A 27970-nucleotide genomic window follows, 5' to 3' on the forward strand; every position below is an offset into this window, starting at 1 on the left:
AGCGCTGGAATTAAATAGAATAAAGTTAAACACAAGCCCTTTTATAAAGGGCCCTGGCTGAGGTTAGGATGTGAGAGGGGTGTGTGGTTTGGGGGAGCTCTGGGGGTGGGACATGACTCATCTTCAGCTGGGGGCCCAGTTGTTTATCTGGAGGGGACAGTTTACAGAAACAGTGATTATGCTCCTTTTGAAGCTGAAGCTTATGCTGAAGCTTGCACCTTGCTCTCCCTGTCCTTCCCAGCCCTGGGCAGGGTGGTCCCTGAAAGACCAAATTGCTCTCTGGACAAATATGCATTCAGCCTGGAGGGCTGTAGGGTCCATAGTTTTGAAACTTTTTTTTTTTTTCTTTCCTAACGGGACTTGATTCGGCTGTGCTCCTTGCGTCTCTGAAGTTAATTTTACATAATGCATTTAAAAGTGGTGCTGTTTACTTCATTCCAGAGAAGAAACAGGGAGCGAAGTTTGCTTCCCGTGGGCTGTGGTTGCACAGGCTCTGGGAAGTGCTTTTCTCAAACGTCAACAGCATAACTTTGGTTTTCTTCACAGCTTACCAGATCGGCTGTACTTACCGAATAGCTCTTGGGTAAGCCACTCTGGATTCCAGCTTTCTGTTTTGTGAAGTGAAGCTATCCTCCCCAGAGCTGACTTCACTGAGGTTTGCCTGAAGGCTGCAGGAGAGAAAGCCCGGCCAAATGGCAGGCCCTGCAAACCGGGCGGCCTGCTGTGGCCTCCCAGAGGACAGAGGATGGGGTTACTGTAATAAGGAGCGGCAGTGACATCCGGGAGTCTGGAGCCTGTCCTGCAATTGCTTCAGATTGTTTTAAGGATTGGGAAAGCCATAATGGTGCCTTGGTCGGGGGAAGGGAGCGCTGGGAGCTGAACGAAAGGATGGTTCTCCCCCAGTGCCCCTGATAAAGGGGGACAGAGGGACTGGGAACCCCCAGGGTTGTGGAGGTTGGGAGTGAGCTGCAGGGTCCCAGTGCGTGGGGAAGAAACCACACTCCCTCCTCTGCTGCCTTTGGCTGGGGGAGCGGCAGGCAACCAATTCCCTCTGTCCTTCAGCCCCTCGGCCGACCTGGATGGTGGCCACAGTGGTGGCAAATGTCTGTCCACGTCACCCTGTCTCTTGGTGTTTTTGAACATTCACGTGCAGACGCTAATCTGCAGAGATACACGCTTTGGACTTTGGCTCAATGATTTTCTTGAGAAAGTCACCCATTTTAACCCAGAGGGAGTTACAGGCTAATTAATGAACTAAGTGACTTTGCTGGGGGGGGAGGGGGAGGCTGGTTTTCCCTTGCTGACCTTGACCCCTCTGCTTTTAGTTCCTAATCCAGGTGTGTGCCCTGACTCCTTAAAGTCCAGCAGAAAGCACAGGCTTGAAACAGTTGACTGCGGTGCAGTGTAAGAACTTGAAACAGCAAAGCATAAACCAAGACTAGGCAGCCCTGAAAATGGAGCACATAATTACGCCTGGGAGGGTTGGGAAAGGCCTCACGGAAGTCGGGGTGTTGGGCAAAGTGTTGAAGGATGGATAGGGACTCACTGGGTAGAGCCGCCGGGAGGGCATTCCAAAAGCTGGAGATAAAATATGCAGGGATCAAGGACCTGGTGCATTCTGGGACAGCAAACAATTCAACATGGCTGGAACGAATACAGGAGAAACGGGTGGATGGGCATTCACGCAATGTGAGACCGATGCACCAGATTGGGGCCGAACTGCAGTCCCCACGGTCCATTATATGCATTTATTGACATGCCCGTATCTCCTGCCAAAGTGCTTGCCCGCTGAGATCTGGGAACGGGTTAGTCTTCCTTTATTCTTCCTGAATCCACCCATTTTTAAGAGGGCAAAATGGATGTTCGTTGAACAGAGGCACGGATGGATGCTGGCTGGTAGTAGCTGTCATTTTAGCCCAGACTGATGAGCTGATTGGACTGTAAACTGGTCCTACCCAGTTCCATCTCTCTGGGAATATCGAGCCATTAAAGGTTCTGAAAAGGAGGCATGATCTAACCTTATCAGTGTCTGAGGAAGTAATTCTGGCTATAATGTGATAGACTGACTGGTTTGGGAGAAACTGGGAGTTGGAAGGCCGGTTAGAAAACTCCTGTAATGGTCCAGAGGAGGTGTTAGAAAGGCCCAAGAGGATAGAGACGAGAGATAGTTCTAAGGTGCAATGAGAATCCCGCCCAATTTTTGGTGACCAATGAAATGGGAGGTGGTGGGGAGGGGGAGATCAAAGATCACTCATTGACTCAAGTGAAACTGAGTCTGATTTTGAAGTAGGTTTATACTCAGATATGAAGAGGGAAAGAGATCCTAAGACTTGGGCACTCAATGTAATGAACTTACTGATGCTGCTTTAGAATCTTAGCAAATATAAGAATTAACTAACCAATAAGATTTATACAGACATATGATAGAAAGAACTGATTTATGAGTATATAGAATATAGAATATACCTGTTACTTTTATAATATACAGAATATGCAAACACACAAGTAAAGAGTAGATTCTGATGTTATGAATATGACATCACAGGTGGCCCCACAGGTTGTACACTGCCCAACTCTAGGGGGCAGCACTCCTAATAGCAGTGTTACCCCATAAAACTACTGTATGGCCCTCTTCTCCATTCAGCCCAATGTGCTCATGGACTGTGGCTCTTAACAACAAATGAAGGTGCTCAGGATGGGAATTGGATAGGCTTGCAAAGTTTAATCATGTGACAGGGGTCCTTCTGTGGCCAGGTCATGAGTGTTAGATGTGTGTTGGGTAGGGCGTGTTTCTTCATGTTGCAAATAAGAGTCTTCCTCCTTTCAAAGGACTTGAGAGATGATGCTCTTATACTCTCTTCTTGACAGTGATGGGAGAGCCCAGTTTTTTGATGGTGGTTATGTTTCAAGGCTTCTGAGTGTGTAAAGCGTTCCCTGCCATGGTGCTCTGTGTTTCTGTGTCTTGTCCTCAGTGAGTAATGCAGACTGACACATGGATTTAGCCATCAGAAGGGATGGACTGGCAGAAGCAGATGAAGAAATATGGTCCCTTATATTCTTTCACAACAATCCTGTGTTGCTTTAAAATATATGTGGATTTTGCCCACACGCTTCAGGGGAAATAGCTTCAAAATGTGGCAGCCCAGAATGTAGGCCTGGCTTGCTCCCAGCGGTGGCCCCATGTGGCTGGGGCTTCAGAACCCATCACAGCGTTTCTCGGTGGCCTGAGACGCAGCTCGGAGGATATGGAGGCTCTGCAGGATGTGACAGAGATGAGCATCCTCTTGCGTGTCCCACGGCCAGCGCCGACAAATGCATTGTAGACACTCTGCCGTTCCTCGGGCCCCTGGGCCCGGTCGCCCCACTGCGGTCTGGGCAGAGAGCAGGTCGCGCCCCAGGCTCGCTGCTTCTCCGCACTTTTTCAGCGAGGGGCAGCTTGTCCGGGCTGCCTCCTCCTCCAGGGCCCTGCACTTATGTTAAAGAATGTCAGAAAGGAAATATATCGCTTACCATCTTCCTCCCTCTTTGGGTGTGTTTGTTGTGATTGGAACGCACTCTGGCCCACGTGGCTGTGGCTTTCCTTTCCCTCTTTGTGCGCCTCTGTTAAACAACCCCCTGTGCAAATAAACAGAGAAGGGCGAGTATTTTATTCAGCTAAGAAAAAGGAGCGAAGTTAGGCTCCGGAGGGCTGGAATTGCGTGACGGCGGCTTGGGTCCTCTACGGTGTTTTTTCCCTCGCCCGACCGAGGAGTGAGGCCCGGAGACGCAGGGGTGGCCTCTGCCAGGGCCCGCGGGGCGCAGTCCCAGGGAGGCTGCAGGAGACTGATGGCTGGCCCTGGTTTGGGGATCAGAATTCCCCTGGGGTTTATCTGGACTAGTTCTGTTCGGGGAGGACATTTTGAGCTGTTCTGAACTTAATTAAAAGCTAGAAGCAAGAAATAAAGCTGAAGAATGTGTGCATTTTGGATAATCATACATTTTAAAATTGAGTTCCAAAGCTCGTAAAACCTCCATCTGGTGGCACGATAGGCTTATTTGCCATGGAAACCATTTAAACACATTCTTAGCCAGAGGGAGCCAGAGACTACCCGGGACCCCTCGGTGGTTGACACACACAGCCCCTCCCCCAGCCCTGCGCAGCGCGTTTGGGTGGCAAGTGAGGGGAACGCGGGCTCTGATTGTCATTCTTTTTGTCCTCCTAGACCTGGAAATAACGACTGGTCATTGTATTGCTAGTTCTCTATTCCAAAGAAATGAGTTTTTTTTTAATGAGAATCTCTTTAGTTTAAAAGGAAAAGAGCCCTCCACAGATATGGAAAGCCACACAAATCAAGTATAGAACGTAGTGAATTTACTGTAAGGAGGACGCCATCCAAGCCAAGAGCTAGAACTTTGTTCCCACCCCTTCTGTGGGCCCCGCTCCAATCACAGAGCCCTCTCTTCCCCTGGAAGGGCCCGCTCTTCTGCACGTCTGAGGTGCTCTCTTGTGCTTAATTTTAATTTTAATAGTTTTATCCCTCAGTTGTGTGTCTCTAGATTTGAAACTTTAGTCCTGTTCGTTTAAAAATGTTTAATATAGCTTATAATACTTATAAAAACTGTACATACTTTCTCCACCCTTTTATAATTTATCTATTAAACAAGCTTTAAGTAGAACTTAATGTATTTAAATTAAATTCTACCAACAACACGCTCATTTTAGTTACTTTTTCTTGCTCGCTATAATTTGGAGACTTCTGAACACAATGTGGTAACAACTAATTTGAATTGAAACATGGTAACACCTAAAAATAGACATAACTTAAAAGGCTAAGGAGTTTAAAAAGAAACTTCTTTTGAATCTAGACTGGCAATAGAAAAGATAAAATCATTTTATCACGTTCAGGGATAGCTTTTCATTTTTTTTTTTTTTTTTTTCAGATTTAATGTGTTTTATTGATTAAAATATTACATTTGTGCCAATTTCCCTTCCCTCTGCTCCCCTCCACCCGGTGGCCCCCCTCCCTCCAGTTGTCCCCCCCTTTTAGATTATGTCCATTAGTTGTGCATACAGTTCCTCCCAACCTCTCTCCGTCTATTCCATTCCCTCCTACCTTGATCCCCAATTCCTATATCATCTCCCTCCCTTTCCCCATTCCCCCTCCCTATTGACCTCCCCCCAATATGCTTCCCGTACCCACAGTTCCTTTTCCACTCTCGTTGCCTGTTTAGTTTGCCTTTGTTTCATCTCCTTAGCTTCTGTTTTTTAAACCAGTCCCTTTAACATCTCATATAACAGTGGTTTGGATCTAATGAACTCTTTCAGTTTTATTTTGTCCTGGAAACACTTTCTCTGTCCTTCTATTCTGAATGACAATTTCGCTGGATAGAGTATTCGTGGTTGTAGGTTTTGGATTTTCATTACTTTGAATATTTCTTGCCAGTCCCTTCTTGCCTGTAGGGTTTCCCTTGAGAAGTCAGCTGATAGTCTAATTGGGACCCCTTTGTACATAATTCTTTTCTTCTCTCTTGCTGCTTTTAAGATTCTCTCTTTATCTTTAATTTTTGACATTTTGATTATAATGTGTCTTGGAGTGGTTCTCCCTGGGTCCAGTCTCTTGGGAACTCTCCTTGCTTCCTGGACCCGCAAGTCTATTCCCTTCCCCAAGTCTGGGAAGTTCTCCTTTATTATATATTCACTCAATTTTTCAAGTTCTAGTTCATCTTCCTCATTCTCTGGCAAACCAATGATTCTTATGTTGGGCCTTTTATAGCTGTCCCAGAGGTTTCTGATCCTCTCATCGTTGCTTCCCATTTCCTCTCGCTGCATTGGTTGACTGCTTGTTCCTTCTCCATATTCCAGTTTGTTGAAATGAACTCTGGATTTTTGTTCCTCACCATCTGTCTCGTATGCGGTTTTGTTCCTTTCGTTATGAAAGTTTTTCGCTTCTTTCTTATCTTTTTCCTGCTCTTTTGTGAATTCTGTAAGCCACCTGATAACAATGGCCCAGAACTGAGCCTCTGACAGGTTTCTTATCTGTTCATCTGTCAGGTTCTCTATCTGCTGCCTGGTGAGCTGTGTCACCGGGATTTCTATAGTTGTCTGCCTCATTTTGACAGATGCGTTTTGTTTTCTTGGGCCGGCTGTCGGGGGCAGTGCCTGTGTACTCGTAATGACCCAGCGACCGGCGCCGTTTGGCGTCACAAGTCAGCGACCGGCCCCTGTCCGCGACCTATTTCGCAGCCCTGTGGTGCTTTCTTTCTTTGGGGGCGGGGGTCCAAAATGGATTCACACAGTTATTCAGCTAGGAGACCGGGATCCGTCCTCCCCCCCCCTTGGGCCTCACTGTTCAAGGCGATGCGGCAGCAGCTCTCCCCAGCGCTGGGGTCGCGCACTGCCAGGGGCTTGACCGCAGCCGGGATTCCTCGCCGCCCGCCGCTCCGCAAACAGCTTTGCCCTCTTTAACTCTTACCTGCCCAAATGGTACCGCTGGTTTATAACTTCATATGTTGGGCTTCCGTGTAGTTTTATTTTCTGGAATTTCTAGTTATCCTTTGTTTTGAAGTAGTTGTATTCCTCTCTAGTTGTAGAGGGAGACTTAGCGTGTCCGTCTAAGCCTCCATCTTGGCCGGAAGTCTCTAGCTTTTCATTTTGTGATACCATAGATTCTGTGATGTATGTGCTCATAATATATATAATCATCATATTATGTATAATCTATATTTTGGACAAAGAATAGAAAACAGCTCACGGTTCTTTAAGAAAAAACAACAACCAAAATCACAAGCAAGCTTGGAAGTTAAAATGCAAAGGACCTGACGTCATAGGGGTCTGATTTTCTCTTCTGGTTCTGCCCCTGTGTGATGCTGAGCAAGTCCTTAGCTTCTCTTCCTGCTTCTTCACCTGTACAATGAATAGGACCTGTTTATAAATCAAATAAATTGATTTGAATCTTTACTCAAAAACATGAGAAAATATCTGCATATGGCAGTCTGGTGGATTGTTACAAATCTAACCTGTAAATGTGGTATCTTGACTATGTCTGAAGGAAGTGTCATTAAAAAAACGGAAAATTTAATAATGATTTTATCCTGCTAAGGGAGACCATAGTAACTGCCCTCCCAAAGGAGGTACTGCTCTCAAGTTAAGGATCTTCAAAGGGCCCAGGTCTGGCTTCCTGAGTCCTGTCTTCCAGACCTAGCCAGTGCTGGTAGAGCTACCAGCACCTCCCACACTTCTAGCGATTAGGGCTAGATTTGGGTTCCATCATCTCGAGCCTGGCTTCATTGTGCAAACACGGGACTGGGGTCATTGTACCACTTGTGGCTTCTAGGCGACCAGGGTGCAAGAGAGGGAACCCTCACTATTTCCTTCTCCAGTCCCTGAAATTTCATGCCTGTCCTTCTTAAACTCTTCTTAGATACGAGCATTCAATGTAGGCATCTCATCTTGGTGGTGGGAAACTGAAATTGTTCCACTCTGGAGCTAGGTGCTAATGGGTCGGCAGACACTCGCTCCTCTTTACTCTTGTCATTTTGTATCTACCTCTACTAGAGCACTTGTTACTTTGTTGTGTAACTGAGAGCTTTCACACTCTTCTGCGCTGTGACCTACAAAAGAAAATATATTGTACATTGCAAACCAGTACCCACAGACTTATACATGATCGATGGAGGCATATTGACGTATCCACATGAGTTTCCTCGCCTTCACTGAATGCAACTGATGTTTGCCATTCTGTGCTATTCTATTACACTTTATTGGTTCATTCATTTATTTGTGATGCTGATTGAGACTCATTAAATTAATCTCATGATCTTCTAAGGAGTCACAAGCTTCTGGTTGAACAACACAGTACAAATTAATGTGCCTAGCTGCCCCGGCCCCCCACCCCCCACCAGACTGTAGCCTCACGGTAAGCAGGAAGCAAAGTGTGTCCATTTCTCCTTTGCATGCTGGGCACCTACCTTGTTGCCTGCATGTAGCAGATGCCCAGATAAATGTTAGTGGGACTAGAGAACTCAGCCAAGTCTCCGTGCCCACGGTCGCCCCGTGAGCAGTGGGGAGAGCTGCATGAGATCATGCATTTAAAGCAGAGAGCACAGGCCCTCACACCAACAGATGCTCAGTGAACATACGTTTCTTAGGGTTTTCTAGATCTGGCTCTCCCTTTAATTGACCATCTGCCTGCAGTGTAGCATTTATAAGTGTAATGAGAGGTTTGAACTTCATTAGCCTAAGGCCTCAGTCCAGGCCAGTGCTGTAAGACTTTCCACGGTGCAGTGGAGCCAGGGACAAATTGCCCTTCAGGGACAGGCTGAAACGGGGGAGGCCGCGGGGAGAGTCCTTTTTGTCATACCCTGGTGGAACTCATTTCTCCATGATGAGTTGAGACTTGAGCTGATTATTAGAATTTCTTTGCAAAAATGAAAATTACTTCCATATTTAAACACACTATAGGATAAGTTTAAAGTCAACACGACATGTAGAGTGTTTTAGGAATCAGAAGTCTTCGTAAGAGATATTATTTCAGAAAGAGCCCTCCTTGGTAAACTTCTGATACCATCAATAACTAACTGGACGCTAGATCGTGGGTGCTCTGGATGGCACCTCCTTATCTACGAAGAGAAGCATCCCACCCATCTCCCAAATCCTGTGGCCACAAACAGGAGCTTTGGAGACCTTCACTGTACATTTGCTGGCATGCATTAACCAAAGAGATCACTTACCTCAGGCGCAGAGTCTGGATCACACCCACACCCCTGAAACCTCTGTTCTGCATGACCGTTGCGTGCAGCTTCTGCGTAGATGCTTCCGCCGTCCTAAGGGCCAAAGGGAACAGTCCGTGATCTGTGTAAATTAAGCCTCGGACATGCAGCTTTTGCGTGAATCAGCGCCGTAGTTTGTTCTGATTTGTGTTTCATCTTGTCCGTGAACTGTGAGCATTTGTTTAATGGGGTGTGAGTTGGCAATTCCTACGTGAGTAGTGTAATGAGCCCACTTGTTTGTTTTTTTCTTCCAGGACGGAAGGACGCCAGAGCTTCGAAGCCTGGCAGAATCAGAAGCCTTTCCTCGGCGGCCATCAGGATGAAGGTGAAGGTCAGTAGTGCGTTCTCTTTGGTACCTACGCGCCTTCACAGGTTCTTCCAGAGCAGGCTGCCCTGAAGTTAGCGGGGTCGTTAGGAACGTCTTGCCCTTTAACTGCCTTGGTGTTCGTTACATTTAAGATTTTTAAAAGATGTCTAGGAGAAGTCACATGCTTGGTGTGGGGAGGTTATCAGTGCAGTTTTCTGCCCCCAGCTCTGTAATAGGGAAGCTTTTCATTCGCTCCTTCAGGGCACTGCCCCCTGCAGAGATTCTGATGGAAAAGCAAATCAGATAACACGCAGCTCAGCTTCAAAGGCTAAGCTCCCACCAACAAATATTTAACAAGACTCCCTTACCTTTGTTGTTTTCAAAACGAGCATTTACGCAGCTGCTGTACGAGGCAGGGCTGTCTCACCCGGGTGTGCATATAGAGGAAGAGACATTCATGTGATCAGTGCTCTTTTCGAACTCGTTTTTCTCAGCTGCTCCTCTCTGACCCATCACATTAACCTCCTGATCCTCTCACGCCACCCCCCCCCCCCCCCGCCTTAGTGCTGCCACCTTCCACGTAAAAGAAGAGGCATGTCAAAAAAAAAAAAAAAAAGAGGCAAGCCCTGGTTGGGTTGACTCAGTTGGTTGGACCGTTGTCTTGTACCTCAAACGGTTGTGCGTTTGATGCCCGGTCAGGGTGTGTTTGGGAGGCACTGATCATTGTTTCTTTCTCACAGGGATGCTTCTCTCTCTCTCTTCCTCTCCCTTCCTCTTTCTCTCTAATCAGTGAATGTATCCTCGGGGAGAAAAGGTGAGGCATGTCTGACCACGCCCCCAGTGGTTTCCTGTCTCCCTCTGGATTCCATCCAGCCTCCCAGCCCAGCTTTCAAGGGCTCTGTGACCCTTCCCAACCCCCTCCTCAGCCTCCACCTCAGACCCATCATCTGTGGGGTCCCTCTGTGTCCTCGCTCTTGCTGTTCTTTGTCTGGCATGGTTTGCAGCCCCCTCTTCTCCTCTCTGCCCTCCCACTCATGTTTCAGCCCCTCTGGGCAGCCTTTCTGGGACCCACGGCACCGGGCTGCAGGCCTCCGCCACGTGCCCATGGTCCCTGCACGCGCCTCTGTCCCTGCACTCACGACATCATGTCCACGTTACATTTTTACTCTTCCCTCCCTCCTGCTGGCCTGGACCCTCTTCTAGGTCAGGGTCTTCAGGCTCTTCCTCATTCTTGAGACAGTATGCACAGTGGTCAGGGGCACCGACCCTGGAGCCTCCTATCTGGGTTCAGATCCCAGTTCTGTCACTTACAGACTGTGTTACCTTGGACCCTGTCTTCTCTTATCTTCTTCCTCTATAAGGTGAAGGCAATAAAAGTGCTGTATGGCAGGGTTTGTGCGTGTTGGGTTAATGTGTCTGAAACACAGCTGACCATGCCAGTCACATGATAAGAGCCATCTAAGCATCATCTACCTTTGCTACTCACCTGACCGAAGACTAAATTCAAGGCAACCATGCGCTTTTCCCTTGAGGATTCGGGATATGCAAATTGCAACAATGCTTTGTAAGAAATGGATATTTTCGGGAAGTTTTAGAACGTTTGCCGAAGGAAGCTGAATGTAAAAAAGAATACTTCATGAAATCTCACAGGTTTCTGCAATTATTCTTGACTAAATAGAATCACCAGGCCAGAGAGCCCACTGCTGTTTTGATCCCAGATGCTTCTAAACTCACAGGCCTTTCGGAGACTTGCAAAGCTCTGGCTACATTGTAGCTTTCTGTAAGGCCTATCTTAGTCCGCTGGAGCTGCTATAACAAAAATACCATAAACAGAGTGTCCTATAAATAACAAAGGTATTCCTCACAGTTCCAGAGGCTGAGAAGTCCAAGGTCACAGCACTGGCAGATTTGGTGTCTGGTGAAGACACTCACGCATAGATGGCACCTTCTTGCTGTGTCCTCCCTCATGTGGTAGAAGGGGCAAGAGAGCCCTCTGGGTTTTTTTGTTTGTTTGTTTTTTATAAGGACAGTAATCCCATCCATGAGGGCCCCACTCTCATTACCCAGTCACCTCCCAAAGGCTTCACCTCCTAATACCATCACCTCGGGGACTAGGATTTCAACCTATTAATTTGGGGTAGACATGACCATTCAGACTACAGCCTCTCCCATTCCTGGACCTCTACTGTACCCATGCCATGTGAAGACACGGGGAGGGACCCCAGAGCGTCCTCCAGAGCGTGAAGGAAGTCCCGGGGCAGGCGCCTCTGAGCCTGAGCACCCTCTAGCTCAGGCGATGGCAGAGGCTGTGTCCCGTAGCCAACTCACCAACATTCCCAGCGGCAGTCCTTCAATCCCACTGGACTCAGCTGCGTCAACCCAGAGGTGTGGTCCTCTCGCGGGGAGAGTGAGGAGCTCCCAGAACCATTGCCCATCTTGTGATGCGGCTGCTGTGTTCACAGCCCTAGGAGTCTTCAGGCATCTGCTCTCTGCACCCAGTCCCAACCATAGCAGGAGCCTTCCTGGAGCTGCAGCCCTGACACCAGCACCAGCCCTCAGAGTCCCTAGAAAGGCTCAGTGCGCTGGCCTTGCGCCCTGTGGCCTCTACATGTGCTCAGCCGGCAGCAGGCACTATCATCATGGTCGGCTTCTTTGTCTGGGCTCAGCGGGGCTATGGGCATAGAGGAACTGTGCATCTAGAAATCCGGACCATTTAAATGTGTACTGTGTGAACCCGTCCCCTGGAGGAGAGGGGTGGGGTGCATATTTCACATCTGGGAGTTAGATGAACACACTCAGGAGGAAGGATCATGATAGCCCTCCTTAATCCTGTTCCTTCCTATAGCCCAACGGCCTCCCTCCGCAGGTATAGTCCCAGCCCCTGTCTTCTTCATCTGCCTTCTGCAGACTGGCCTCTGCCTCCACCCTCCATGAAGTGCTATCTCCCTGGCCATCAATGAATTCCTTTATTTACTTGCTTATTCAGTATTAAGTCTGTTTCCTATCTTTAATAATGCTGCTATTTCTAAATCCTTCCACAAAAGGGCATTGCGGAACTTCAGTTTATTGCAAGCATCTTTTCAAAGAAAGTCAGCCCTGATGTTGGAGCTATAATATGGCTTTTTATTCCTTGGCACTATACGGTAAAGCGCCGTGAAGAACATCTGCTTTAAATAAAGGAAAGCCATGCCTTGCTCAGGAATACTATGGTGCACATGCCACAGAGGTGGTTTTACAGCAGGGACTGATTTGCTGGACTTCAGATGGCAGACGCTGAGTTGTGAAGTTCATAATGTCCGCGAGTTAGTCGTTCCTCCTCGCCCTGGGGAGTCTGGTGGCAGGTGACGTTGAGAGGTCTCCTTGTTACCACCCCTTCTTTGCTCACAGGTGACTCCACGGTGGCAGGACCCTCATACCCTTAAGATGCAAGGCCAACCCTCTAAATATTGCAATGTTCCATTTGATAAATTCTGCTACCTCTTCAGTTACGTTGTTGATTTGATTTCAGGTGCTGCCTTATTTGCTCATTTCTTAATCTGTCTTTTTGCTCTGTTTACGCCTTTTTCCTCTGTCTTCCCGTCAATCTGCACATAGCCACTGTGGCTAGCAATCAGCAAATCACTCCCCCCATTCCATGCGGGGTGACGGCTGAGTATTCTGCTTCCCTAGGTGCAAAGTTGTGGCCCCAAACACAGTCCCCACCAGTGGTGTGTTCTTGCAGACTCCATTAAATCCAGCCCTTTGGAAGACTCCCCATAACTCTCGAATTCTTGGGGAGGCGGGTTCTGGGCCCGTGAATGACCTCCTTTAAAAGAGCTGCCATATCTTTTCTCAGGTTTCAGTCTCCTCCTTTCTCTGAGGCTGCCGCTTGCTGCTTGCTGTAGGCTGCCCAGTCCTGCTCCCACGCCTCCTGCAGGAAGCCCTCCCTCCTGCTCACCTGACCAAGCCCTGCCTTGTTCCCTGGGCTCCTACACCCAGGGGCTCACGGAATTTCTGTCTTTTCTCTGAAGTACCACTTAACACTCACCACCCTCTCAGTTCGGGGCCCAGTATCCAGAGCATTCACCCCCAAACTCATCCAGTCATGCACATGAACGAAGGATGTTCGCATATGTTCCTCAATTTTTTCAAGTTTTTTTTGTGTAAATAATTTACTCTTCCGATTTTTGGTTATGTATTACATACCATATTAGTCTGCTCGTGTTGCCACAGACTGGGCAGCTTAGAGAACAGAAACTTATTTTCTCACAGTTCTGGAGGTCAGAAGTGCAAGATTCAGGTGCTCTTGGGGTTGGTTTCTGGTGGGAGCTCTCTTCCTGGCTTGTAAGTGGCCACCTTCTCATTGTGTCCTCACGTGGCACCTTCTCTGTGCAGAGAGAGAGGGGGAGAAGGAGGGGGAGAGGGAGAGGGAGGGTGATGGGGAGAGGGATGTGCCTACGGAGATATGTTTTTGTAAGACAGAGAAAGGCATGCGGCTCTTCTTTTTATAGGGATACCAGGTCTTCATCTTCAAGTACAGTCCCATTAAGGCTTAGAACTTCACATATAAATTGGGGTGTCACAGTTCAGTGTGTAGCATGTACATTTTATGTTAAAGGAGTCTGTTTATTTAATATATATAAAATACCCACTCAAGCTCGCCTGGGCATACGTGCCGCGCTTGACACTGGACCTGGGCGGTGACGACAGTGTGCTGATGGCACCACTGTGGCCAGGCTGCTGCACTAGTCCTCGTTAACTAGTCCTCCCTTCTTCGGAAGCCTCCGGGGTTCTGGCCAGCCTGGGGGAGCATAGGCCAGCCCCTGGCTGGACTTGCCGGGCACTCCGTGTTGCATCATGACCTCAGCTTCAAGAATCCATCCTTCCCTCGCGACCCCCTTCCTCTCCCTCTGTAGGTCCTGGGCCTCCGCAGCACCTTCCCTGCTCCTGCCAACATGCTCACCTCTCCTGTCCCATGTTTAGGGAGATGGTCACCTGCTGCTCAGCAGTGTTCCTTACACTGTGATGGGTGCCATCTGCTCTCCTCGGCTGGATTAGGATCTCCAAGCGCTCGCGGTCCAGGCTTCCTCTTCCTTTCACGTGCGTCTCTGAGCACAGACCCTGCCCCTGCCCTCTGTCCCTGCACTGCCTCTCAGTCCTCCTTCCAGGATGGCCCCACGGCTGCGTGTCCTGAGCCCACTTCGCGGTCGTGGTTGGGCAGAGACTGCGGTGGAAGCCTCCGTTGTCGGTCTGACTCGCTGACCACAGGTGTGCACATGGGCTGAAGGCGTCCGAGGCCGGCAGCCTACATCGCTAAGTTCCTAAACCTACGGCAGCTCAGCTCCTTGCAAGTGGTATTTCCCAGAAGTGGGTAACGCATTCTCCCAGAGGTTTAATGGAAGAAAAGTTGGCTGCTTGTTGAGGAGAATGCGTCTGACTGCCAACTCCGATGACCTTAAATGAATGTTGATGAATACGACGTTTGCGAGCAAAGCGTCCATCTTTGCAGTGCCCCGTGGGGCTCAGGACATGCACGGGAATCCTTCAGATGACAATTTCCTGGACTGTGCACCTGGAAGAAGCTGCCGCAGATCAGCGCACCTATTCACAGACAGTGGAGCCGGGATGCCAAGGGCGATTGGGATGACGGACTCTCAGGAGCAGGAAGATTTGGAGACACTGCCATGGCAGCGAGCCTGGCGCCTGTCAGCTCACCAGCAAGTGCTGACCTGGGAGTTTGGGAACAGAGGAGTGACATGAAGATATCCATCAGCTCGCTTCCTGGACTTGAAGTTTATGGCCCCATGGCTGGAATGCAGGTACGCAGATCTCAGGTGCATCTGTGGGGACCGAGCCGTCACGGGGACCCTTAGCTGGTATACACTCTTCTTTGTGAAATAAATGGGTGCAGACTGAAAATTAATTTCTTAGTCCACTTTAAGAGAGGATTGTCTCAGAAATTGTATTGTTTACTATATAAAAATACACATTTTTATTATTTACGTGATAAAGTTGGCAGACTCGATGAATGTCATAATTGTGTTCAGAGTCCAAATCGTTTATAGCATATATTACAAGTATAATATGGCTCAGTGGCCTGAACCAAGACTGTCCTGCCAACCTCTTTGGGTTATGCAGTGGCCAAGAATACTGCCGGATACTGCGGGTCACGTGACCTGCACATAACTTGCATAGACTATGCCGGCTATGGGCAGGTGCTGTTTTTCAGATTAAAGCGCAATGGCAGCTACCCTATGAGGCTTACTTATGTGTTTTTCCCTTTGTTTCTTCGTTCTTTTTCATAATAACTAGGCGCTGAGTTGGAGAGAGTGACAGACTTGGGCAAAGGCCAATGCTGTCCCCAGAAATCTCTGCTAGTTGAATGGTTCTTTGAGGTTTTTTGATCCTTTTATTTTTACATGAGACCCAGAGGAGAAGGACAGAGGGAGAGAGGGAGGGAGGGAGGAAGGGAGGAAGAGAGGGAGGAAGGAAAGAGGGAAGGAAGGAGGGAAGGAAGGAAGGAAGGAAGGAAGGGAGGGAGGGAGGGGAGAGTAAATCTGCCTGTCCTCAGCCCCGCCCAGGCTCCTTTGCTGCCCCCAGGAGCAGAGTTGAGCTCCGGACACAGCTCTCCCCCCCCCCAGCCTCCACCTCCCACTGTGGCCCTTGGCCGGGGCCCCGGGGACCATTACAGATGACACCGGGGCAGGGATGCAAGTGCTGGCCTTTACATCGCCCTGGGCTGCTGCTGGGGCCCGTGCGGGGAAGTATCCGCGCCAGGTGCCAAGCTCAGCATTTTCACAGCCTGAGTCACACAGGCAGAGCTTTACTCTGTGGACACAAAAGAGGCCAATGGAGGACCCAGCTGCCCATCCCGAAAGGCCGACGGCCATCGTTAAGTGCCGCCCGTATGCACAGGCCCTTTCTCCCACCGCTGCCCTGCGGGTCTGTTCTGTGCGAGGGCCATGCGAGCGTCCGGTGAGCTGGCGAGTATCATGCCCTTCGGACTATTTTCTTTAAACCCTACTCTGAAGCATAATGGTACAAACCGGTGGGAAGTCGGAAAGTCTGTGTTCATCCTTGGAGTTTAATTAAAATACACCGAGCCATGCAGAAATTTGTGGTTTAGAGTAATGGAAACTTTAGGGAATCAGAAACGTAGACTCGTCCTCGGAAGAAGGGTCAGATTTCCTCCCAAGTATTGGATTTCTTGCCGTCCAGCTCCTCCCAGACTTGTAGTTGATCGTTCTTAAACATTTGAGTTATTATTTTCCGAAGGAGGAATCAACTTTACAGTTATAGCTATTTAGCATTTACTTAATACAGAGGCACATAATCCAAATGTTCATACTATTTCATATCCCTTTGTGTTAGATTCATTTGTAAGCACCTATTATCATGCGCCTACGATGTGCAAAGCAAATGTGGGTGCTAGGGATACAGCTGAGTGCCAAACTCGGCCCTCCCGATCCTTCTGTCATGGAGTTTCTTAAGTCTTTGGGGTGCTCCCTTGGTCTTTGCATCATGTTAAGAGCATGGCATGTAGCTTGTCTTGAGAAGTGCACTTGACTTTCATAAAGTGTCAAATAGGTAAGGGAAACAAACGATTCTGCACACAGCACTTGTCACCAGTAAGCCTATGTAATTGAAGATCTGTTTCAAGCATCGAGGACGCAGCAGCGTTCTGCAGGGCACGATGCACACGTTACCTGCACACGTCTGAGTTCACGTCAGCCAGTGGCTGCACTTCCAGCTGTGCTGCCGGGACGCGGCGCTGGGGCTGGGGCCGGGCTAAGCATTTGTTTCTCAGCACACACTGTGCATCCAAACCCCCCGCTGAGGTTTGTAAACATTCAGATTCTATAACTGGGCACTGCCCCCAGTCATTTTTGTGAAAAATAGAAATGAAAAGCATTATCTTCAGCATGTTCTTGTCAAAATCAATGCAAAAGCAACCCATTACTTGGTCAAACTCCACAAACCCAATCCAGTGTTTGGGGGTGGGCTTCCGATATCAGGCTGTTGTATGATAAGTTGATAAGTTTTATTTGGGATCACATAGCCCCGCCCCCCCCAGAAGCAATAAATAATGATGCGATGTCATTTCTGTTTAGCTGCTTGTGCCAAGGACCTTCATTAAGGCGTGTGACTTTTCACTTTCCTCATCTTCACATTGAAGGGCTGACCTGAATGGTCTCTAAGCCCCTTTTTATTTAACACAGAGACACTAAGCAGGTCCCTGCCATGACGGCCATTCTTGTACCCTTTCCTGTCCAGGCCGACCTCTCACATACACGTGGACGTTGGCCGTGGGAGGTTCTAGGAAGAGAGAAAGAAGAAATAGGATTAGAGTCACAAAACAGGTCCTAAGGAAGTTATGCTTTCAGACTCTAATTCTAATTATTTTCTCTTGCTTTCCTCCTTCTGTTGAACAATGTTCTTCTTTCTTCTAGTACGTGGTGGCTGAATTCATCATCTTTAGGTCATTCATTCATGTATTTATTAACTCATTTATTGGACACTCAGGAGTGGCCATTGTATTTCAGGACAGAGCTGGAGACTTGGAAAGGTACCAACACCTTGACCTCTGCTAAAATCAGTACACTTTACCCCAAAGAATCCGTTATCGACACCCTCCCGACTCTAGGCAAATGCTTCTGAAAGGATGATGTAGAAAATATTTTAAAAACATAAAGACAAAAAAAAAAAGAAGACAAGTATCTTTCGTGCCATATCTAGTTGCTTAAATTTCCAACCTTTCCCCGGCCGGGTTGGAACCTCATCCCGTGCACCAAAAGGTCGCGGGATTGATTCCCCCTCGGGGCACCTACAGGAGTTTCTCTCTCACATTCGTGTTTCTCTCTCTCTCTCAAATCAATTTGTAAAAAATTTCAAACCTAAGTTTTTGAAAGACAAAATCCTACACGGTCTTATCTCACTCTTGTTCATGCGAGTAAAAAAACAAACAAACAAAAAAACCCAACCCCAAAACCCCACCATAACTGTTCCTTAGCCTTTCCTATTACCCATAATAATATTCTCTGGGAACAAGGTCAAAGAGCTGGAATTGTTTTTTTAGTTTTCTAATTTCCAGCAACAAAGATGCTTATGCTCATTCTATAACACCTACTTTATCCCAGGTAATAACGTGCCCTGATTTATTTGCTATATTTGTAAGTAACTTTCAGAGGATAACAGGTGGGGACCTTCCTTTGAAAAGATACATCACACTAACTTTCCCCCTAATTATATTGGAATGTTTTCAATGACAGAAGCCACTAGAGGGTTATCGTATTTCAAAAGCTCTCCTTGCTTTATCGTTGACAGACAGAGCTGACGAAGAGGTTATCTGGATTCCTGAGTTTCCACCTGTATCCTGGATTTCGGGGAAGAAAAGGTATCCGGATTTATCTACATAATCAATTTTATACTCAGGAGAGAACTCTGTCATGAGGTTGCTCTGATCAACTATTGTTCCTTTCATGATTTGACTGTGTTTTTAATTAAGTTTACAGACAGTCGCCATGAGCATTATGCAAGCTAACGTTTTTCTCCCCCAGAGGAGACATGGACAGAGCCTGCCCCGTTTCGTACGAAGAGGCCCCTGGCGAGCGTCGGTCGGCTCCCTGCCCTGTCCTCATGCGTGCGAGGGGCAGGCATGCGGTACCCTTCCTCCTCCTGGCGTGTTTAAAAGACACGTAGCCCCCCCATCACGGAGAGCCTCATGGGCAGCGATCACCAAGTTACAACAGCGGAAACCTGGTTCTCACTCCATTGTTTGGGTACAGTGACACCCAGAGTTCAATGGCAAACTGACCCAGACGTGCCACGGAGAGAGGAGGGAGACGGCCCCCTCCGGAGGGCAGCATTCTCCCCAGAAGGGCGGCAGAAACGGGAACTCATAATGACTTCATGAGACAAGCTGTTGTGTCTGCGAGGAGGGAACGCCACCGCGGGAACAAAACGTCGCTTTCAGCCTCCCCGGGCGGGGAGACGCGGGGGTACCAGAGCCTCCTCACGGGGCGCCCCGCGCTCCTCATTACTCATGTTTCCTGTCTCTGGTTGCAGCCCTGTGAGTAAATTTCCTGTGCGGTGGAAACCCTGACTGCCCCTTTCTGCCGCCTGCTCACTGTGTGGTACCTGGCTGACTTCTTACAATCAAGGAAGCCTTTCCCAACGAGGCGAAGCCTAGACCGCTGGAGAAAGTGTAAAAACGTGTGTGGGAGATGTTATTGGTGTTCGGAGCAGAGCTGCATTTGATTCTTGTGAACGCTTCACACTCCCACAGAGAAATCTGGGGGCTGGGCTCCTCCACGCCCCGCTGTGCAGCGCAGTTTGCCGAAGCTGATGCAGGCCTGTTTATTTTTATATAGAAAATAAGTCCCCTGAGAATTCTTAAGATTCCCTATCAAAAATGACATGTAACACCAGTGATCATTTTGGAGATTCGCTACCTAAACAGTAATGATGCTAACATATAAAATGAATGCGTGCCTGTCACAGGGCAGTGTGCTCCACACAAGTATGTAACTCTTCGCCACAGCCCCACGCCGAGGACTGTCCCCCTAGACGCACAAGGAAACTGAGGCCAGAGGAGGATGAAGTTATTTGCCCCAAGTCAACCGCTAGAAAGTAACGGAAGCAGGATTCCTGGCGGCTCCATTTGACTCCAGAGAGCCTGATCGTAATGCACTTATGCAGTCTCTGCCCCCTCCCTGGAAATGGACATTCACCCTCCTTGGCGGCTGTGCAAAGTGCGGACCGCTTTCACATGACACAGCCCGCAGTTGATTGGGACAGGCACCTCGCGGTCCCATAGCCAAGGGCATCCCTTTAGCAACGACGTGAGCAGAGAAGCTAAATGCAGGCCTTTGGCGCGTCCTCTTAGTGTCTGGAATATTCACTACCCCTAATGTCTCCTTTCCTTGTCACTGTCTTTCCGCAGCCACCGACTTCAAGAGCCACATTTGTCCCTTTCACTTACGTCATGTCTGTATGTATTTTGGGGAGTAATCAGCACACAGAGCTGCGAGATGGAGGTTGAATTGCAGAATGAAGCTTTGAAATGCAACATACTTTTGTTTCCCTTTGACTGAGGTTATGACTTAAGGTGACATTTTACAAAGTATCCTCGTGTCCTGTGATTCAAACACACCTTCAGATAGAGACGTGCCACTTGGGCATCAAGCCGGGGCTGCATCTGTTCAAAAGCCACCAGGCTGGTGGAGAAGGGGTGACTCCGAGCCCCCAGGGTGGGCTTCTTTGCTTTCCTCTTGGGTGACAGGAGTAGCCCCCTGCCTCCCCCCCAGCCACACCCCTCAGCTCTCAGAATGGTCTGGAGTGTGATCAGCCTAGTGCTCGTGGGAGTCTAGACTGGAATTTCCTCTAAGACAGCAACCAGGTCTTCGTATTTCTAGGACTGTGCTATGCCTGGCACATTTGTTACTTGACACAGGAGAAATAGATGAATATGTGGTGTTTCAGCACAGAGAAGATGCAGCGGCTTCTAGCTGCATCTTCACACTCTTTTTGTGAAAATGTCACAGAAACATGTTTCAGCTCACAGGTTGGGAACCCATGGGCCAGACTTTCAAACAAAGCCTCAGTCAAAGAATTGGAAACTTGGGCTTCCAAGCAAGATTTTTCTCTTGCTTTAATAGGAATCTTTCACGTCTTTTCCCCATTATGAAGTTCTTGGTACTTTGAGCTGGCCCCAATCTGCAGCCCTTGCTCTAAAATTGGAACCCTGAACAAGAGCCATGCTGAGGTGTGTGTGCCAGACCCGGTGAACTACAGTACCTAGATGTAAATATAAAGGCCTGAACTTCAATATCGAAGTTTATTGGGGCAGCTCGTCACATTCAGGTGACTCAAGGCCCCATCACACCCACACACACAGACACCGAGAGCTGAGATAACACCTTTCCCCAGGCTGGGGAAGACAGGACGAAACTGGGAAACAAGAGAGGGGTTTAGTCCATTGCTGCATGGGGTCCTGCCCTCTGATTGTTGGGCTTTATCCCTGAGGATGGGGATAAAATAAATAGAGGAGAGTTTGGGGGTCCCAAAGTGCTCTCCCTTGGGTTCAGCCTCTTTGAGAAGCCTTTATCCAGTGAAGCAGCGAAATAAAAAGAAAAGAAAAAAAAAAACAACCCAGGACTAATCCAAGAGCCAGAGGACAGCTCTCAGGTCCTGTGGACCCCAAGGGCCCGTGCGCAATGGCAGCGGGACTTCCAAAGCCAGTCTGCTCCCCAAACCGACGTACAGCACTAGGCTGAAGGGGGCCAGCAGACGGGAAGAAACGTCCTGGTTGAGATAAAGACGCTGCCCACGGCATGTCCGCTGATGCAGCGTTTGCTATAAAGACCGAGGATGGTGCTCCAGTCCAGGCAGGGCGGACTCAGGGAGGACTGAGGCCACCTGCCCACGCGACGCCCCTTGTGCCAGGCGGGCCCTGCCCTGCTGATGAGCATCTCACTTGCTCCCCTGTCTCCGGCCTCCTCCTGAAACTTATTTCATGTCCAGAGAGAAGAAGAAAAGGAACAGGAAATGTTCAGGGAGAATCCTGAATGAACAGAGTAAGTGTCCAGAAGAGACTGGAGCTTCTGGTGAGATTCAGTATTTCATGACTGTTGGGGGTTGAATTGTGTCGTCTAGAAAGATACACTGAAGTCCCTACTCCCGTTCCTGTGAATATCACCGTATTTGGAAATAGGGTCTTGGCAGATACACTGATCCCAGGTGAGGTTGTTAGGTAGGGCCTTAATCCAGTATGACTGGTGTATTTATTAGAAGAGACACAGAGGCAGAGATGTACAGGAGAATGTCGTGCGACCACAAGGCAGAGAGAGGAGGGATGTGCCTACAAGCCAAGGACACCGAGGATGGCGGGCAGCCCCCCGAAGCTGAGAGAACACCGTGAAACATTCCGCCGCAGAGCCTTAGCAGAGCTCAGACCCCTGCTGACACTTTGATCTCAGACTTCCAGACCCCAGGACTCTGAGACAGTACATTTCTGTAACTGAAAGCCATCCAGATCGCGGGCATTTGTTAAGGCAGCCCTCGAGAAGGAATACAACCTACTGACTGGAAACGGACGATCCCAAGCTAAGCTGAGTTCAATGCCGAGACTGGATGGACAGGTGGCTGTACCTGTCCTCACGTTTATTGTACACTCAGGTCTGAGGCTCTGTTTTCCTTTGGATGCGGGCAGCCCTCTGTCCTCTTGTGTGTGGATCGGTCTCTCCCCAAGTGTGTATCTACACCAATGACACTGCCTTATGCCCATCGATTCAGCAAGTGACAGGAGGCTTGTGCTTTTTCTGCTTCTTCTTTCCTGAAGCTAGTGTGAGCAGGCTGACGGAGGAAGTAAATACAGTTTACAACCATCTGTACTTTGCAGTAAAAAATCCCTCAGGCCAGGGTCTCATCAGGGGGGGAATTACTGAAATTAGTGCGACTACAGTATTTTCTCAGTAACTTTGTATCATCAAGGCCGACCTGTTGGGGGGATTGAGGCTACTGGGAACCGTCCTCCATTAAATCACACTCATTACTTCTTAGAGTGTCTGGGATCCCGTTATGTAACATCGTTGTCTTGATTCTCGAAGGCCTTATCCGTTTTTCTCCTGAGGAAGTTCACAGCTTAAACTCTTAGCATCAGCCACCGGTGGCTCAGTGTGTGAGTTCTGTCCCGGGACCTGGAGGAGACCCTGAGGATGGATGGAGGAAGACCACGGCCAGCTTCCCGGTATGGCCTAGAGCGAGGCCGTCTGCATCAGCAGCCCGTATTAAATGAACGTCCGTGTAGGAACGGTGACCGTTAACTTGGAAATCTTGACCTGTATTTTCAAAACAGAAAGGTGTTCGTTAATAAAACGGAGAGTCGTGACTTCCCATCCACTCTGGGTCAGCTGGTCACTGGCTGTTGACCACAGGCAGGTCGCTCCTCCTCTGTGAAATGGGACAATACTGTACCTCCCTCCTTAGGCGGTTACAAGATACAAATGGAACAAACTGCTGAACAGACTAAGCCCCGTGCTTGGCACAGAGGAAACACCCAGTGGCAGTGCGTTGTCAGTCCGTGGCGTTTCTCTCCCTAGGTTAGTACAGGATTGAGTGTCTTCCCGTAGCGCTTGTTTTGCGCTGAAGTCATCTGTGTTGTTCACGTGCGAGCAGATAGAGGTCTGTAAGCAGAGCCGTAAAGACCCTCCTACCCCGGGCAGAGCCCACCCTGGGCCACCTGCCACGTGTTCTTCACGTCTGAGAACACGCAGAAGTCAAATAAAGCATCAGGATGGAAGAGACCTTGCGATTGTTTCTAAGCTTATATGTCACTCCGGTTGTGCTTACTGCGTGCTCTGTCGATATGAACTCACTTAATCCCTGTATAATCCCATCAGGTACATTGTGTTGTCCCCACTTCACACACGAGGAAACTGAGGCACTGGGGTTAGGTCACATAGCTAGCGTGGGAATTGGAGCCAGAATGTAACCAGACATTGACTCCAGAGGGGGTGCTGTGGACCATCATGCTGTGAGTGTGTCTCTCTCTCTCCACGCACACAGGTGCCCGCTTCCACTGTGTTTACATTCACTTCCCTGGAACGTGTGTGATGGTCCCCACCTGGGATGATGGAGCGGGGTGGCCAGGAAGGAAGGGGATTGGACGTTTAAGAAAGAAGAGCCTCTGCTAAGAGGGCAGCGTCTCTGGGAGGCAGCAGTGGAAGGAAAGAGCTGCCCTCTGCAAAGAGCTCTGACAATGGCCCTGATCTCCACCCTCAGATGGAGAAGCGGCCACCGTGGGACTGCGGGAGGCACTCTCGATGGCCGGCTCCCAGAGGAAACGGGAAAAGAGGAAAAAGGAGATTTTTAGAACCCAGTTATCACAGGGTAGCCTGAGGTGAGAGGAAGAACAGAGACGTGATTCCTGCCCCTGCGGGCAAGGCATTCAGTCGCCACGTCTCGGGCAGGACCTTGCAAAATGTGCGTGTACAGCCACAGCCGGACGCAGCTGTGCAGAAGGCACAAGGGACCTGATCACTTGGTAAGCCCAACTGCCTGTCCCGTTCCATGTCCTGGGCCAGTTACAGTGACACCCCGCCCTGCCCAGGGGCCAGCTTTCCAGCTGGGGAGGGGCGACCATGGGAGAACAAGTAGTCATAATAGGACTGAAGCACAGACCTGGTCCCACCCAGCCAGACCCCGGAAGGCGTTCACAGACGTGTGCAGTTCCTGCCAGGTCCTGAGGCCTGAGGTCCTGAGGTCACCAGGAGGTCTCCGCCATCGTTCAGGCAGAACTGACCAGAATGGTGATGGAGAAGAAGAGGTCTGGAAACTCTTTAGGAGGTAACAACAAGAAGACTAGGGACCGAGTGGTGTGGGAGTGAAGGTCAGGGGAGGTCAAAGGCAGCTCGAAGCAGCCTGGGAAATGGGGACACTACTGGCTGAGTGGGGTGGGGGCAGGAGAGGGAAGAGGGACGTCTGGGGCGGCATCAGCGTGGCAAGGTGAAGGTCAGGGTGGTGAGAGTCATTTTCTCTTGGACTTTTGTTTGTCTTTCCCCAACTAGTAAGTATTTGTCTGCTGATGGAATCGTGTTGGGTTGGAAATGAACTAGATGCAAAATGTGCCTTTCTCTGGGGGTAGCAGGTGGGGAAGAGACTGGGGTGGTGGGGCCCTGGGGCTGTGGACCCTCAGGGGTGACTCTCAGACTCACCTGTTGTTCATTTTCTTTTCTTTCCTTTCTTTTTTTTTCTTCTTTTTTTATGCAGGAGCTGGTAGATGGTTGGGCTAATGGCACGTCTCCACTACCACCTGGCAACCACCGCTCAGTTCATGGGGCCGAGGGGGCGGTGCCGGGGCGATCCAGAAGTATCTCTAGCACTTCCTCTGGACAGCTTGTTCCTCATTACCTCGCCACAGGAAAAGGACGATGGGACTCTCAGCCCCTGCGTGCCTCTCTGGTAGGTAAATGTGCATGGCCCGCAGGTGTCTGTGAGAGCCGGTCACGACAGGAGCGCTGTGTGCCGATTAATACTCATTATCAGGGGTGGGTGCATCAGTTCTTTCAATTGCAGGGCCAGGTAGGACTCCACGCCAATGAATACTTCCCTTTTGTTATAGAAATTGTACTTCAACCAAAAGTTTTTTCTTAAACATGTGATAAATTTGGGCCGACCTTTTTAAAAGGAGCCCAGACCGCTTTACAGGTTCTAATGCCACGCAGCAGGCTTGGAGTGTGTACCTGCAGATGCTAAAGACAAAGGCTTCGGTTTCTTCTCCTGTCCTCAGAGCACTGCCTTCAAACAGGCTGTTTTTATTAGGGCAGGGAAAGTGTGTTTGCCGACACCCTCATTCCAGCGACAGGGCAAAGTCAAACATGCAAACAGGGTCCCCCAGCCCCTTCCTGGGAGAGGGGGTGGGGGAGGAGGGAAGCAGGTTGTTCCAGAGACTTAAAGAGTAGCAAACAACTCCGTGTTCCTGTTCTTTCTTTCCCTTTAAAAAAGGGTAAAATATACATCTTTTTAAAACTCAGCACAACAGGACAAATTGGGGGCAGTCAGATTTCATTAATCATGCACTTCAGGGAGCCACTGTAGATGCTGACAGTCATTTTATAAGAATGTAGAGAGAATATTTTTAATGTCAAAATGATTTGAAAATTTTTTATAGAAACCTATTCTTTACAGGGTAATGATACAAAGCTAACATCTTATAGAAAGGTTTTATTTATATGTAGTCCTGTAGGAAGCGTATCTAATTTTTAAAAGCCTAAAGTTCAGATTTTCAAGCTCTGGCTTCTTTTTGTGCAAAAAGCAAACAGAAACTACAAGTTTAAAGTATTATTGCTCTAACTTGAGATGGTAAAGATTCATTAATGCCTGTGCCCATTAATTCAGATAAGTATGTTCTGTGTTAGACACGAAATTTAAAAAGCAGTTTTTTTTTCCTTTGTGGCACGCCATTTCTACATTCTGTCGATTGCTGAAGTTTAAAAATTCCTCTTTTAAAAAGATAGTAGTATCGCGGTGACCAGGCAGCACAGTTGGTTAGCGTGGGCCCGGTACGCCAAGGCCGCAGGTTCAGTTCATGGTCAGGACACGTAAGAGTCAACCAATGAGTGTGTAAATAAGTGGAACAACAAGTCGATGTCTCTCTCTCTCTCTCTCTCTCTCAAATCAATAAATTTAAAAAATTTTAAAGAGAAGGAGGCCCTGGCAGTGTAGTATAGTTGGTTAATGCGTCATCCCCATATGCCAAGCTTTTGGGTGTGATCCCTGGTCAGGACATCAAAAATAAATAAATAATAAAATATAACAGTACTGCATACAGCTATTAAAAGACTTCGGTAAGGCTATTTGTATTGACATTCAACTCTATTTATTTTATGTATATCCATATAAATATATGAGGTCTATGCCACATTGGATGACTATTTACTATACTTGCTATAGGATACCCTAGGACTTCGTTTTTCTTTCTTTTGAGGTATATTGGACTAAGAAGCAATTGACAAGCATATAAATCTGAGCTCAAGGTCGGGTTTTAGCTCATTTACTACTCCAGCTTTCAAACAGAAACCCCAGAGTTGTCTATCACCTGAACTCCCACTTTTTGAGGAGGTACCTGATGGTTAATGTGTATCTCTCTACTCATCTACGCCCAGTTTGCCTAAATGAACCTCACAGCTCTCCCCTTACGGGAGAACGCTGCTGTTCCAACATCCTGGCAGCAGGCCCGTCTCCACGTAATCCAATTTCAGAAATCACTTCCCTCCTCAAGTCCGTCTCTGCGCCAGCTGGCTCCACACCAATTGCCCACAAGGGCGAGCGTGGCCTGAGTTGTCTTTGTCAGCAGGCAGACGTGTATCTGATTTTTTCTCCCTTCCTACCCACTTAGAACTGTGACATCCAAACCCTAAACCTCAATACTTTCAATAATAATAGGCGGCAGCACTTATATAACAGAAGGACTCTGCTGTTGAGGGCAGCGTGGAAGTGACTGAACATAATGAACAGGGCTGGGAGGAAGTAGAAGGAATTCAGGAAGAGGCCAACCAGTGAAGCTGTGATGAAGTCCAAGAACGGGTTTAACGGGATGAGGGAATTGAAGAAATGGAACCGAGGGCCATAAAGGGAAATTTGAGAGAAAAGGCGTGTCCATATTTTTCATTTCTGCAAAAGTTTGTGGGTTTCACGAGCACATTTCCTCTGCTAAGGGCTTCAGTGAAAATAAGCGCCGGTCCCATAAGCACTGGCAAGAGGGCGAGAACAGACTGGACGTCTTTAAGGGGGTGTAGCATTATAATTGGTACTTCATGTTCCTTCACATGTCATTAGCTTTTACATTGTCAGATATGTTAACCGGACCAACTTTGTAAGTTATGAAAAAATGAAAGGGAGGTCAAATACCACGAGTTTTATCAATATAGAATAATTAATACCCCAGGAGGTTTTGGGACGCTCTATCTTTTGAGGGTGAAGTCAAAGGTTCAAGCCTTTCACTGTGTCTTCGAGGGTGTCTGCATATGGGTCACACAGGAGCCAGCAACCTGGGCCGCTCCCCTCAAAATTCACTCTCAAACCGAAGAGTGGCATGCTTGCCAGGGAGCACCGCGGACCCCTGCCCCCTCCCTGGAGACGCTTCCCAGCTCAGGGATGGGTCAGTGCCTGCATCGCCCCTGAGCATGAGAGGTTCCGTGGGGTTAATCAAGGTTTTAGATCTGAATCCTGAGCAGTTTTCTAAACAGAAATAGGCTTTTATCATCCAGTAGTGATCCTACCAGGTGACCTTTCGTCTATCTTCTTTCAAAGACAGATAAGGGAGACGTCAAGAACTGATCTGTGGGAATGAAAACTGGTCAGATGAATCCAAGGGGAGTGAAGACCCATCACCCATGTGCACAGGTGTGCACCTGCTCTCCTGCCCTGCCTGTCACC

At 48.6% G+C, this 27970-nt stretch overlaps 1 protein-coding gene across 1 annotated transcript in view; it reads left to right on the forward strand.

Annotated features, from left to right (window-relative positions):
• SCAF8 (SR-related CTD associated factor 8) overlaps window positions 1-14092 on the forward strand; it is a 164585-nt gene extending 150493 nt beyond the window's left edge. The window contains exons 21-22 of the transcript XR_016511664.1: window positions 9003-9079; window positions 13951-14092. The gene's annotated coding sequence lies outside the window, so the exon portion shown is untranslated. The remainder of the gene's footprint in view (window positions 1-9002; window positions 9080-13950) is intronic.
• Window positions 14093-27970: the final 13878 nt, after the last annotated feature.

The sequence above is a fragment of the Furipterus horrens genome, unplaced genomic scaffold (assembly GCF_987537825.1).
Source record: "Furipterus horrens unplaced genomic scaffold, mFurHor1.1.pri manual_scaffold_6, whole genome shotgun sequence".
Classification (NCBI taxonomy): Eukaryota; Metazoa; Chordata; class Mammalia; order Chiroptera; family Furipteridae; genus Furipterus; species Furipterus horrens.